A 15605-nucleotide genomic window follows, 5' to 3' on the forward strand; every position below is an offset into this window, starting at 1 on the left:
TCTACTTTCTCATCCCTAATTAAGCACAGTAAAGTTGTGACATTTTGAAATATTAGGGACTATAAGATAACAGTAATAGAAGCAAGAGAATATTTAAGTGTATAGAAATCCCTGGCTTAAACCCCAGTGTGAATGGAGAGGCACTTGATTTTCTTTGCTTGTTTCATTTGTCTCCATTTGCATACCTATAAAACAGAAGAATAATATCTACTCCTAGTGTTGCTATGGAGATTATATGAATTACTATATGTGAATTGCCAAGCTCACGTATTAGTACATAACAAGAGAACAATATGTTAAGTATTGGCTTTCTCCCTCTCATTCTTCCCATTATCACTCCCTACAACTCTGGGATCCACTTCTTTATGTCCAGACAACCTTCACCCCACACCCCACACTTTCTCACCATCATTAATGTGGACATGGATAATTGTTGTTACTAATTGCTCCAAGCTATTTACTGGAAAGTCTCATCCTCACCTTTCACATCCACTCTAGATTCTGAAAATATGTGGCGATAGGACTGGGGTGTTCTAGAATCAAATCAACCCCAACTGCCATATTTCTCATGTGACCATGGGATGTTTCCCATCTCCTTAGGCCTCTGTCTTTTTAAATTGTTTTGCTTAATTTTTATTTTTTTAATTGAAAGTAGATTCTTCTCTAATACAATACTCCCCAACCACAGTTTTTCCTCCCTCTATTCTTCCCAGTCTCCTTCTCTCCCCAAGAACAATGCCCCTCTTCAATTCTTCTCTTCAGAAAAGAACAGACCTCCAAGAGATGACAACCAAATAGGACAAGACAAGATACAATAAGGCAAGGTAATATTCCCCATATGGATGCTGGACAAGGCAACTCAATAGGAGAAAGACTCCCAAGAGCAGGCAAAAGAGTCTACAATTCAATGAGTTGTGTTGATGTCCTCTGTAATGGGTCCCAGTTCTCAGTTTTGAGAGAGAGAGAGAGAGAGAGAGAGAGAGAGAGAGAGAGAGAGAGAGGGAGAGGGAGAGGGGGAGGGGGAGGGGGAGGGGGAGGGGGAGGGGGAGGGGGAGGGAGAGGGAGAGAGAGAGAGAGAGAGAGAGAGAGAGAGAGAGAGAGAGAGAGAGAGAGAGAGAGAGAGAGAGAATATCTTCTATTCTAGCATCAGCTTGAGTTGTTGAGGGATCTCCACAGGACCTCCTTGGCCAACAACTCAACTGAATGTGATACAATTCCACCACTGGAAGTCTTGCTTGGCTACAAAACGATGGCTGGGGCAGTCTCTGTTTTGTTTATTACTAGGAGTCTTCGCTAGGATCACTCTCATAGAATACAACAAGTTCCATTAGACTAGGTTTACACACCTCTCCAATGCCCTGCCCCCTGATTCTAGCTTTCTTTCCCTCAACCTATCCCTATCACTTCCATCCCCACCCACCTCCAGTCTACCTCCACAATCTATTCAATTTTCTCTTTCCATGGAGATCTGTGTATCCTTCCCTACTCTCACCTCCATACCCAACCTGTGCCCTGACTTTTTACCTAACTTCTCTGAGTCTGTGGATCTTGGTTATCATTTACTTACCAGCTAATATCCATTTATAAGTGAATATACACCATATTTTTCTTTCTAGGTCTCATTCAGGATTTTTTTTTCTAGTTGCATCCATTTGCCTGAAATTTCATGATGTCATTTATCTTATCAGCCAAGTAATACTGCAAATGTACAATATTTTCTTCATCTGTTCCTTAGTTGAAGGACATCTAGGCTGCTTTACATTTCTGATTATCATGAATAATACAAAGAAGACACTGCATACCTGATACACAGGAGACTGGTGTGAAAAGGCCATGAGAATATGCTGATAAAGCATTTGGTAGAATCTGGTAGGTTACATGTGGCAGCCAGTGATAAATGTGGTTGCATATTTCAAAATACAAATATTTTATGTCATTGATTAATCTATTTCTCACACAAAACTGAAGAAGTCAGGTTGTTTTTAACACTTCATCTCTCCCAAGTATGGCTTCAAGAGTAAAAACTGTACTTGTGGGGTATCTTTCTTTTTAAATTATGCTGTTGCACCCTGAGCCTTGTCAGGGAGATAGCACAGAGAGAGACAGCATTCAAGATGTTCTCAAGGATTGGCAGATGATCTGGGTGTTGATTGGTGTGGGTAAGCAGTAGCTCTGAAACTGCTAAGGAGATTTCTCCGGGATACCTGTGTATTGGTGTATAGCAACTCTCACTGTGTACCTCCCACTTAGGGTCTGGACCTATGCAACAGTGCTACATGAGCTAGCTTATCACAAACTTGTGTCCTTATGACCTGTAGCTGAGGTCTGTGTCAAGAAAGGAGGAAATAATGCAGACTTGAAAATGCCCTTTTCAAGATTAGAAGGGAAAATTGGGTTTATCTTACCATTGTCAGATTTTCCACTACCTGTCTAAAGGTACCAAGTATTAGAAGCACGATAGAATACAGTGTAGGAGAGAATAGTTTGCACAGAACTGGCTATCCTCAGTTCCCTGGTTTAGCTCAGCTTGGCACCATGAATATAATAGTTTGGGTTAAATTGACAAATTAAGTTCTTTTAATGCTTTGTCTGATATTCTCAAGGCTAGGGGCTTTTGAGAGTAATTTTTTCATTATTTATGTTTTTTTGATTTCTAAGTTTTGGGGTATACCTTAAAATTCATTTTTTGTCAATATTACAAGGGAAGAAAAGGAACAAATAGTATGAGACAAGAACCAAAAGGCCATATCCAGTCACAGAAAACAGACTCTTGCTTCATCACATTATAAAACAGGACTTGTTTCTTACTTGCCAGAGTTGGGCTCCTCCGTGATTTAGTAGACAGAGGCTTAAGCCACTTTTTCTACCAACATCCCACCTTGTGCTGCAGCAGGCACACTACATAAAGCATATATCACATGGAAGGACTAATCCTGGTTAGAGCTGGAAATAACAAATATACAAGAAGCATCATCAGGCTTTATGTGCCTTTCCACAGTGTCACTTCTTCATCCTCTAGATTTATTTATATTTTATGTGTATGAGTGGTTTGCATGCACATATGTAAGTGGTCTGTATTCATGCCAGCACCTGCAGAAGTTGGGCAAGACCATTGGATCCCCTGGAACTAGAGTTACAGATGATGTTTGGCTGCTTTGTGGTGCTGGGAACTGATTTTGATTCCTCTTCAAGAAAAGTAAGTTCTCTTTAACCACACACACACACACACACACACACACACACACACACACAGCACTGTTTCTTAAATGGTGGGTTGTTAAACTATCAAAAAGGACCATTCTTCTGTGACCCTTAAGATTTTGAGGGCCTTCTTTTCAAATTCATAGTCGTCATGCCCAAAGCCATCATAGCAATATTCAACATCATGATGACTGAGGATCCCATTACAAAGAGGCTTTCAATCCAATCACATACATACACAACCAGGGATTTCTCACAGAGAAGTTGAATGAGGTTGTGATTCTGCCTTACAGAGGAGATACAGAGAACCACTTGCCTCTGGAACACTATTATAAACAGAACCTCAGACCACAAAGACTTTTAAGGATGTAGTTGTGTTAGGCAAGTCACTTATATTCTGGGGTCTATCAGACACAAACACTGAAGTTATCTGTCGTTGACAGCCCTTCATACTCAGTGTTGTAAGAACTGTGACTTGGTCATTTTTATCCCTTTAGAAAATACTTGTTGATCATCTCTCCTGTGTGAGAGACATGGAACACTGCAGCTACTGGGGACATTATATTGCACCTTTGCAAATGCCTGTTCTGCTGGCTTTGCAATGCATGAGCATCACTGCATCCCTCCTAGGACAAGCTGAGGACTTTCTTGGTGAGGAAGATCAGAAGAAGGATTTCATCTGAGTCATTTCTACTGTTTGGCCTCTCTAGAATTGTGAGTTTCTCTCAGATGTTCAAAAATCAAGAAAGGCTTTCTATTCTATATCCCATTGTACCAAGAAATGAATATTTGAAAGCAAGATAGTTTATTGTGGTATCTTTGACAAGCCAATTAAACCGAGAGAGAATGACAAGCATGGAGCTGCAGCCAGGCATTCAGTTCAGTCTGCATAATCTCTTTCAAGGTCTTCAAACATTTACCCAAGAGAAATTGGAAGTACTCAGGCTCATAAGCCATTATGAGCCAGTGCACCATAGCTGAGAGATAAATACACAGTGTATTTATCACTGACTGAGAACAGCCATGAGTAGTCTCAGCAAGACCTTTTGAAATCCTGCAGGGAGCAACCATAGGCAAGTACAAACTGGACAGTGCATCTTAGCCAGAGCTTGAAGCAATCAGCTAATTTGGGTCTTATTTTTCTGAACTCCTTTTGAGTGTTATCCTGGATATCCCATTTCTATGTGTATCATTTTGAGATTTCAGATAAAGTGGAGAAAGGGAAGGAAACCTTGATATTAAAATAATGAGCTAGAAAATGAGTGAATATTTAAAATTGTGGTTCTCACTATACATTCATTTTAAATAAGATGAGGGGGGTAAAGGAAACTTTTTCTGAAAAGGAAGAAAATGTATTCATAATTAAATTCTCTTCTCATCTTGGCAGTTCAGTTTTCCATTCTGACTTTTATATTTGGTGCTGATCTTGATACATTGCTTTGCATATGATGTAAAATTGACATCTAGTGAACCTACTTCTTCAGTGACTTGATGTGCCAGGAGGGGTTGATACCCAGTGGGACCTCTCCTTCTCAGTGAAGAAGGGAAGGAGGATGGGAGGAAGACAATACCAGGAGGGAGGTTGTGATAGGGATGTAAAGTGACTAAATAAATTAATTAGTGAAAACAAACAACTGACTTCTAGGAGTCAGATAGGCGTTTTGGTAGTTTCTTAAATCTTTATTTCAATATGCCTTATGATTTAGTCACCACTAACTATGATGCATTTTACAGATTCAGGCAGATAAATCATAGCAGTGAAAGTGTTTGGCTTGTTGACAAGTTTATCTTGAATGAATTGTTAAGTTTTCAGCGCACTCCTTTTCAGTATCTACTATGATATGTCTTTTCTTCTAAAAGTGGTTAGAGATGAATTAAGCTAAGTTTTCTAATGTGGGTCCATTCATGTTTTTAAGACTGACCCTAGTTGTTCTTTTATACATAGTTGAACTTAATGCTACTTTTCTCTCCATTCATTATTGGCTGATAATTATACCTATCTGCTTTATCTATTTTTGGTAGCCAAGGTTTGCAATTAGCAGCGTTTTTAAGTGTTGGGAAAATTTCACAACTTTCTACGTTTTGAACTTGATATCTTTTTCACTATTAGCATTCACTTTGGAGGGGTAATTACAGTACATTTTCTGTGTATTTTTAGTCTAATTATGGATCTATACATAGATATGTATCTACATATATACATTAGTGTATTCATATAGACACACTAAAATATTTTTATAAATATATCTCCTGATTATATAGTTATGTGAATATAAACCATAAATAAAAATATTGTGTTTAAATTATACATATTTTGAATATGTTATTCCACATATTTCTACAGTATGATCAATTTATTCAAGATATAATTTTATAAGTACATTGTTTATCTGTATCATTCTCTGTATCTTTTTCTCCTACATTTTTAATTTTATCATTCTGATGTCTCTTAGTTATGAATGTTTTAAGTTTTCATTTTAAAACTCATTTTTAAAAGATTCAAACTTCAAAAACACCCACAATCTTTGTTGTTTTATATTTATTTTATTTATTTTTTTTAAGATTTATTTCTTTATTATATGTAAGTACACTGTAGCTTTCTTCAGACACTCCAGAAGAGGGAGTCAGATCTCATTACGGATGGTTGTGAGCCACCATGTGGTTGCTGGGATTTGAACTCTGGACCTTCAGAAGAGCAGTCGGGTGCTCTTACCCACTGAGCCATCTCACCAGCACCTATATTTATTTTATTTTTAAAGCTAATTTTCATTTCACCATTTAGAATCTTCTTTTTTCTCTTGGTTTATCTTATTATTCCTTTACAAATTTCTTTTTATTCTTCAATAAATCCATATATTTTTGCAAACTTTTTATTTGTCTCATTGGTTTTAATATCTAGTACTTTATGATCTAATCCTATCCATTTTTACTTCATCCCTTCTTTTACTAACAGTTTATTTATGTTGAGAGAAGAAGCCCACCAGGAAAACAAGCGCTGAGGGTCAGGTACTTGACTCAGTCGGTAGTGTTAGTTATCAAGTCTGATGATCAGAGTCTGATCTCTGGGACCTGTATGGTGGAAGGAGAAAATTGATTCCCACTCTTTCTGGTTGTCCTCTGACTTCTGCTCTCATTGGCCACTGCTAAATAAGTGGAAGACAAAAAGAAATGAAAAACTCAGAGCCTAGATTTAGGCTTCCTGCATCTGTGTTCTACTTAGCCACTAGTCATGTAACTTTGGAGAAATTATCCAACTTCCTTGTGCTGTGATCTTCTTATTTATAAAATGCGAGACAGAACAGCACATACTTCACTCAACCATAGTAATGACTGAATGAGTGTGCACTTAAGAGTCCCCGAAGTGACCAGTATTACCCAGTAGGTGTGACAGATGTGTTTGGTAGATGAAATTGATCCAAGAGTAAAGGTTAGAGTAGTGGGGTGAGCTTGGCTGTGTTTTTCCTTTGTATAATCTCCCATTTTATTGCTTCATGGTCTGGGAATGTATAATATCAGTATTGGGCACATTTGGGGTCTTTAAGAATTTTAGATAGGGCTTGTAAATTGTCAGTGTAATCCTTTAAGTCCCATGAACCTACTGACAGTTTGGTTCTTCAGTTTCTGAAAGTAAGGTCTTCTGTGATTGGCTGGTTGCCACTTTAATCTGGTAGTTTTCTCTTTGTGTGTGTGTGTGTAATATATTTTAAAGCTATGCTATAAGGATATTTTAAAGTCATGAGTGGAATATCTTCCAATGAATCATTTTGTTTGTCAATATTCCCTTAGAAGTCCTAAGTCCCTTAGTCATTTTTCTCTTTGAATAATATGTTGCTTGCCATTGATAATATGGTGTTATCTTCCATTTTTCTGAATTTGCCTGAAAATTATTTCATTTTTTAAATTTTGAAACTTCCCATGACACATTATTTTAATATATGCTTAAAATGGTGGCATGCCAGATTATCAAAATTTACTCTGTGAGCTTCTTTACCTCAAAGGGCTAGCTTGATCCGTTAGTGTTTATTAGAATTAGACAAATGGTTGAACTATCCTGCCTTCACATTTTATATTTCCATTTACTAAGGATTTCTATTATCTATTTGTTTTCTAAGAAAGCCTTTTTTGATTGATTAATTTCGTATTAGTGTCCACTTTCTGTCTAGAAAATCAAACACCCACTGTTTCTATTTCTCCTCCAGTCACACTTAGTTGTTACAATTTAATTATATTTTGATAAATAATCCAAATAAAGAATTGGAAATGTGAAATGGTGCTACACTATTTAAAAATTAGTCTTCTATTCATTTTTCCCCAGAGGCAACCACTTTTGACTTTTTTACCTGCTTTTCAATTTATGTGCTCCCACAAAACTGCCAAAGTACAGCAAGATGTGTATATTGATGTTTCTTAATTTCTGAATGTTAGGCTTTGTCTCTTGATTTCCCAGCTCATTTGCAATCTCATCTGCCTGCACATGATCCTAAACACACCCACATACTTCCCCTCTTGCCACCTTCTCTGTAAAAATTAAGTCTATTTTCAGATCATGCATTATTATGATATGCAAATATTATTCACAAATGAGCCACGAAGCTTGCCACAAGTGCACATCTCCTTTGGTGCATTTTTTCCCTTACTGAACCTTTGGTTTGTTTGTTAAACTAATGTTCAAACTTACTGCCAGAGCTGTGCAACTTTTCATATAGATTGATGTAGTCAAACATGTCAGGTAATTGTCCTAGGTGGTTTATTTATTTAGACTCCTATTTATGTAGCATCTTTTTGTCTTAAGGTTACCATCATGGAATGCTTCCATACCCTCCTTTGCAGCAGAACTGGGTTCCTGTCTTTTACTGCTACAACACTGTAATCTTAGAGTTTTTCTTCATTAATATTCTAGAATTCAATTTCTCTGTGTTAGTTTCTCCTATTCGTGGGTCCCTTGTTTTGATAAGGTATCCCTTTAATAACTTTCTGAGAAAATACAATGTGGGGTATTACTTCACTGAAAATGTGTTTGCTGTAGCCATTTAGATTATGGATGTATATATTTAGCTTGGACAGGATTTCTTCTCATGATTATGAAGAGCTTGACTCCTTGTTTTTCTACCTTATAGTGTAATTGCTTAAAATCCAATTTCATTTGAAATCTCAGTCTGTTAACTATGACAATTTTCTCCTTTTCATCTTCCTTTAACTCTAGAGATTTTTAAGGGCTATGTGGTAATGCCATTGAATATGTGTTCTTTTCTTATTTTCCCCAACATGCTAATTACTCAATATGGGTGTTTGTGGCTTCAGAATTTTGAAACTTTCATTGCATTGAAGCTGTTTCTCCTGTTTTCTTTCCTTCTTGTTCTGGGATATGTAGTTGTTGATTATGACACCCCCTTCTGTCAATACTCATGTTCTCTGCTTTGTTGGCTATTCTGTTTTGAATTTTCTATTATTTTTATTTTTACTACACATTTTGAAAAACTTGCTATTTTCTACATTGTGACTTTATTAATAGAATGAATAGACTAATGGAACGAATAGTCTTACTTTCCAAATTTTTCATTTCATGAAAGCCTAATTTTATTCCCTAGGCACATTCTTGACCTCATTGCAGATATTGTACACACACACACACACACACACACACACACACACACACACACACACACATACACACACACACACACACACAGAGAGAGAGAGAGAGAGAGAGAGAGAGAGAGAGAGAGAGAGAGAGAGAGAGAGAGAATCCTTAGAATTTTTCTAAGGACTTTCTGGTGACTGCACATTTTGCTGCTAGGATTCTGGGATTCAGTGAAGAAGAGGACTGGTGGTGTCAGGTGAACTTGAGAGTCTTTTGGTTTTGTATGTGAAACTTAATTTTTATTAAAAATAATCTTTCAGACTTTATATTCTGATTACAATTCATTTCCCCCCAACTCCTCCCAGATCCTCCCCACTTCTCCTTGTGCCCAAACTTGCACAGCTGCTTTTTCTCTTTCTCAGTAAAAGTAAAACAACAACAACAAAAAAAAAACACAAAAAACAAAACAAAACAAAACAAAAAAACAACCAAACAGGCACCTACAAAAACATACAATAAAACCAAACAAATCAGAACAGAACAAAACAAAACAAAACAAGTATTTTAAAAAGCCAAAGAAAAAACACAAGAAATACATACAGTTGCAGAGACATATACATCTACATGTACAGAACACACATAGAAAAAAGTTAGAAACTGTAATATATAAGCAAAAGATCTATAAAGTAAGAAAAATGCCCAACAAAGCATTATAAAACAAAAAGGTGTTAAAATCACCATTGAGGTTTTTTTGGGTTGGCCATCCACTGCTGGGCTTGAGGTTTGTAATATCAGTGAGACTCCATTAGAGAAAACTGTTTCCTTTGTAAGTGATTATCAATTGATGACAACTTCTGGGTTAGGGATAGGGGATTACATCCATTTCCCCCTCAGCATTGGGACCCCATCTGGCTTAGAGATGTGGTAGGCTCTGTGCTTGCTGTCACAGCCTCTGTAAGTCCATTTGTGTGTGAGTCTTGTTACTATACCCTGTTTCCTTGGTGTCTTCCATGCCCAGTGGCTCTTACAGTCTCTCCTCCTCCTCTTCTACAGAGTATTCTGAGATGTGAGGAGAGGAATTTGATGGAGACATCACATTTAGGATTCAGTGTTCCATGGTTTCTCACTCTCTACACAGCATCTAGCTGTGGTTTTCTGTGTTTGTTCCTATCTAATACAGGAGGAAGCATCTGGTAAAGGCTGAGGGAGACAGTAATCTGAATACAGCAGAATGTCATTGGGAGTCATGTTAAAGCTACATTTGTTCAGCAGAGCAGTGGTAATTTGTTTTCACCCAGCTATAGGCCTATCTAGTCTTCGGACATTATTGCACCAGCATATCCTTTCTTTTTTCTTTTCTCTTTTATTAAATATTTTTTTATTTACATTTCAAATGTTATCCCCTTTCCTGGTTTCCCCTCCGACCTCTATCCCATCCACTCTACCTCTGCTCACCAACCCACCCACTTCTGCTTCTCAGCTCTGGTATTCCCCTTATACTGGGACATTGAACGCACTCAGGCCCAAGGGCCTTTCGTCCCACTGATGTCCAACAAGGCCATCCTCTGCCACATATGTGGCCGAAGCCATGGGTTCTTCCATGTGTACTCTTTGGTGGAGATGCAGAGACAAAGTGTGGAGCAGAGACTGAAGGAAAGGCCATCCAGAGACTGCCCCACCTAGGGATCCATCCCATATACAGTTACCAAACCCAGACACTATTGTGGATTCTGACAAGTGCTTGATGACAGGAGCCTGATACAGCTGTCTCCTGTGAGTCTCTGCCAGTGCCTGACAAATACAGAGGTGAATGCTTGTAGTCAACCACTGGACTGAGCACAGGGTCCCCAATGGAGGATCTAGAGAAAGGACCCAAGATGTTGAAGGGGTTTGCAGCCCCATAGGAGGAACAACAATATGAACCAACCAGTACGCCCAGAGCTCCCAGGGACTAAAGCACCAGAGTATCTTGCAGCTGGGTCACCTTTGTCGATCAAAGTGTTTGTAACTGGGTTGGTGTTTGCCTTTCTCCTCTGGTAGTGTGCAGAGTACCTTCCAGTACCATGAGCACTAGACAGGAGGAGTCAAGGATCTAGATAGGTACCAGTTCGACTTCTGTGTTCAGTGAGTTATATATATGTTGTCTTCAGCCTTATTGCCTTGAGAACAGTATGGATTGTTTGGGGGTTTCCATGGGGCCCCTTTTGTTAACAGCTTGGTTATATGCAGCCATTCCCAGCCCTGGAGGTTTCATTTGGTGGCTAGAAATGTCTAGTTAGAGCTTTGCCTTTCCCACTATTTGTTGGCTCTATTAAGATTCTTTTCACATATGCATGCATTTAAAGAAGCTTCTATTATATTCTGTTTCCACATGACTCTCCAATGGCCCTTAGGTTTTAGCTGCTCCTCCCTGTATTTCCTCCCTTGCTGTCTGCTCCCTTCCCTTCCCCATTTGATCCTCTTATTAGTCTCCTCCCCCATTTATAACTATCTACTAGGAAGGAGAAATGCAAATTTTCTTAACCCCCTTATTTTCTAGATAACATTTCTCCTGCTTGTGAATCTCTGTGGAATATGTAAAGCTCCACTATCTTGTTTAAACGTAGGCAGTGTATCTGTGTTGCAGTAAATTGTATTAGAAAAGTAGAAGTCAGGGCTTTTGGAACTGGAGTCAGCTATAATGTGCTTTGAGCTTGCTTGCCATGTGCTCTAGAGGGAGATGCGTCTCCATCTTCCAAGGCTATTTGCAATACAAACATTTTTGAAATAAACGTTTGGAACAAAGGCAGTCAAGGCTCTGATCGAAAGATATGTAGAAAAGCAGAAGAACCAAGTAGAATGATCACAGTAAGTTCTAATTGTGTAATAAAACCAAAATAGGGAGGAGGGCTCATTGTGTGTGGCATATGGTGGGGTAAATACTGGACTCTGTAGAACAGTATTAAAAAGCATCCAGCATCACCTATGGGAGGAAAGATGTGCAGTATTTGCACAGAGATATATTCAGCAAAAGGCTGTCTAATGTCTCGCTGTATAAAAGGAAATAAAGTGTATTTGTGCTTTGAAAAAAATAGGAAAGCTGACTTCAACATTTGAGCCATTAAAAAGGAACTTTTGTTCTTGAATAAATTAGAGGTAGATGGTAAATGTAAAGATAAATGGTTGTTTGTCTTCATAGAAATGTATAGAGTCTTCAAAGCTTGTAAAATAGAGACTTAATGGAAGTAAGTGATAGGAGTCTCTTTGCAGTTGGCAGGAAGAAGCAGGTAATTTTTCATTAAAATGCAAAACAATACATCAGAAAAAATGAGGGCACAGACATTACTTAAAGCACAAAGTTCTCTTAGTTATTAAAAAAAGAGAGAGTGAGATTTTAAAGTCACTATGAACTATTTCTAAGTTTATATTGGCCAAGAGATATTTAAAGTAATGGGTTCCATAAAGGAGTTGCAAAATCAGAAGCAGAAACTTTCATGGAAATTGTGTGCCACCATCATGCAGGGCAGGTGAGTTTCCTTGCTGCTGCTGGAGGCCTTGGAGGCAGGTGAGAAAATATCCAGGTACACGGGAGATGGCTTCCGAGTGCAGAGAGCCTGATAGGCAAAGACTCTGATGTCTTGCGGTGGCAGAGGAGAAGGCATGTGATTCATTTCAATATAATTATGCATGTTTTGAGAAAAACCAATACAGACTCATTGAACTCACAACTCACAAAGCTGGCAGGTACACTGTAACATACTTAATTCAGACAAATTCTGTTTGATTTTGGAGGGCCCCGTGCATCAAGGCACTTCCTGCAGCTTTCTTCAAACAGATCCCATGGACTCAATACCTTAAGACTACTTAAGGGTCATGCAGCTCCAGCCTTATTTGGAATCTTGCTTTATTCCCCCAAACAGGGCATGATCCTCATTAATAAAAATAATAATCATTGTAGCCAACATTTCTGAGATGTTATTATTGCCAACTGTTTAGAGGCCCAAATACTCTCATGAGGTAAGTAATAACATTAATCATTTTATAGATGCGTAAAGTTTATTCTAGACAGGTCAGGCTTTGTGTGAGGTAAAATCAAAAACAGTTACACAAGTTCTAGATCTAGGTTTTCTATATTGGATCTGTAAGTTGTAATGATTCTCATTCTGCTTTGATACCTTGTAAGTTTTTTTGCCTCTAGCTTTATGTGCCCAGGATGCACACATCATTCCCTTTGCTCTTACTGTCTTAGATTATGTTCCATGTGTAGTGTTCTCCAGCCCTAGGCTTGAGCTAGGTACCTTTATTCTTTTATACTATCCTGTACTCACTCCCATCAGAACACCCTTTCCCTGCACTGCATTTCCACGTGCTCTTCCCCCTTAATTATGCAATGAGGCACAAACAGTAAGCACCCTTTAATTAGTCTTTTAATAAACGTTTATTGAGCAACTGTTTTGTGTTAGTGGACTAGGTATTGAGGCCATAAACCTAACACATAGTAAGTGAACTGAAAAAGTTAAAGCTTTCTTTTGGGGTTGTTCTCTTTACATTGGTTGTAAGTTTTATTACTGAGCTCAGAGTTATGTAATTAACTGTCTAACCACTTTGAACGAATTACAAATTCATATTTGTGCAAACTTTATATGATTACTGTCCTTTATGGTTATCTTCTAGTTCTATTTTTAGATGATTATTGGGGATGACTTTTGATAAGACACTCTCCCTAACTGTCTCTGCTGGTGGGTGCCTCAAATTTATATACACTTAGGGCATACTGTGTAGCATTTATTATGTGCCAGGCAATTTTATAAAAAATGTTGATACATTTATTAATTGGATACTTGTAGCTCTATATAGATGACTATAATTAAGCCCATTTTAGAGAAGGAGATTAAGAAACAGAGAGGCTAAATAATATGTTTATGACTACAGAGATTGGATCTAGAGGAAATAGCATCTAATTCTGGGTATGTGGCTGAATAGTTCATTTCTTTGATCACTGTGCCCTCTGCTTCTCTTTAAATTCTATTTCCTCTTTGAGGAACAACAGCAGCGAATTATGTTAGTTAGCTTTTCATAATTATAGAAAATATCTGAGTAGAAAATAATTCAACCCACATGCCAAGGCAGGAGAGAGAGAGAGAGAGAGAGAGAGAGAGAGAGAGAGAGAGAGAGAGAGAGAGAGAGAGAGAGAGAGGGAGGGAGGGAGGGAGGGAGGGAGGGAGGGAGGGAGGGAGGGAGGGAGGGAGGGAGGGAGAGAGAGAGAGAGAGAGAGAGAGAGAGAGAGAGAGAGAGAGAGAGAGAGAGAGAGAGAGAGAGAAATGGCAATCAGGGTTAGGCCACTCTCTTCAGTATTCTACTGATGGTCCTCTCCTATGGGCTCACATGATGGTCCTCTCCTATGGACTCACATGATGGTCCTCTCCTATGGACTCACATGATGGTCCTCTTCTATGTGCTCACATGATGGTCCTCTCCTATGATCTCACATGATGGTCCTCTCCTATGGGCTCACATGATGGTCCTCTCCTATGGTCTCACATGATGGTCCTCTCCTATGTGCTCACATGATGGTCCTCTCCTATGATCTCACATGATGGTCCTCTCCTATGTGCTCACATGATGGTCCTCTCCTATGGTCTCACATGATGGTCCTCTCCTATGGGCTCACATGATGGTTCTCTCCTATGGGCTCACATGATGGTCCTCTCCTATGGACTCACATGATGGTCCTCTCCTATGGGCTCACATGATGGTCCTCTCCTATGGGCTCACATGATGGTCCTCTCCTATGGTTTCACATGATGGTCCTCTCCTATGTGCTCATATGATAGACCTCTCCTATGCACTCACATGATGATCTTCTCCTATACACTCATCATCCCCACTCTCCTTTGGATTGCTTCAGCAGAAGGTTAGAAGAAGGGCTTTGGCACCCATGCTTTCAGTTTTGTGGTTGTCATTGTCTGCCATGAGTTCATCTTCATCATTTTCCTCAAGCCTAAATCCTAGAGCTCCCAGGAGTTGGGCAGATACATCCTTGGCCTAATGTTTCCTCATTTCTTTGAGGAATCTGTGATGTACAGCTCAAGGAACAAGGAGGTTAAGATGATTAGAAGAGAGGACTGGAAATCAGTGCTTAACTTACATGTATTGTGGTTGTGATGGTTTATCTTCATGTGTTCGATATCCCAAAACCATTCCTGTTACTATCCACAGCATCCTGTAAGCCTGCTCCATGAGCGTCATGGGAGGTGATGCTTTATTTCAGACCAACAGTCATTCTCATGAAAGAAGGTTAAAGGACATTTAGCTAGTTCCTGCCAAGTAGTGCAAGAAGGGAAAGATTTATGTTAAGTAGTTTGTAGAATGCTTCTCAAATTTTCTTCAGCTTTGAGACCATCAAACTTTCATAAGGAGAAGTAAGATGTATTGGTTTGTTTGTTAAGCCCATATATGCTTCTCCTGTCTTCATTCACTCAGAAATCTGATACAAATTTATTAGTTTTATTTTCTCTGGTGTGGGTCCATGGTGAGCCTTGACTCTATGCTGTTGAACTGTATACTAGTATCACAGTAGTACTAATTAAGTTTCTTCACCCTTTGTGTATGCATGTGTGTGTGTATGTGTGTGTTATTGTGCATAAAGTTTTGTGTGTATACATATATGAAGGCCAGAGTAAAGCCTTGGATGTCATTGCACAAGCCTTAGGTTTCAGGCCTCTCTCTCTCTCTCTCTCTCTCTCTCTCTCTCTCTCTCTCTCTCTCCTTTTTTAGATTCTCTTACTCTCCTGGAACTCATCAGATGAACTAAGTCAGCTGTTCAATAAACCTAGCCTCTGGA

The sequence above is a fragment of the Mus caroli genome, unplaced genomic scaffold, assembly GCF_978045245.1.
Source record: "Mus caroli unplaced genomic scaffold, Mus_caroli_1 scaffold_1, whole genome shotgun sequence".
Classification (NCBI taxonomy): Eukaryota; Metazoa; Chordata; class Mammalia; order Rodentia; family Muridae; genus Mus; species Mus caroli.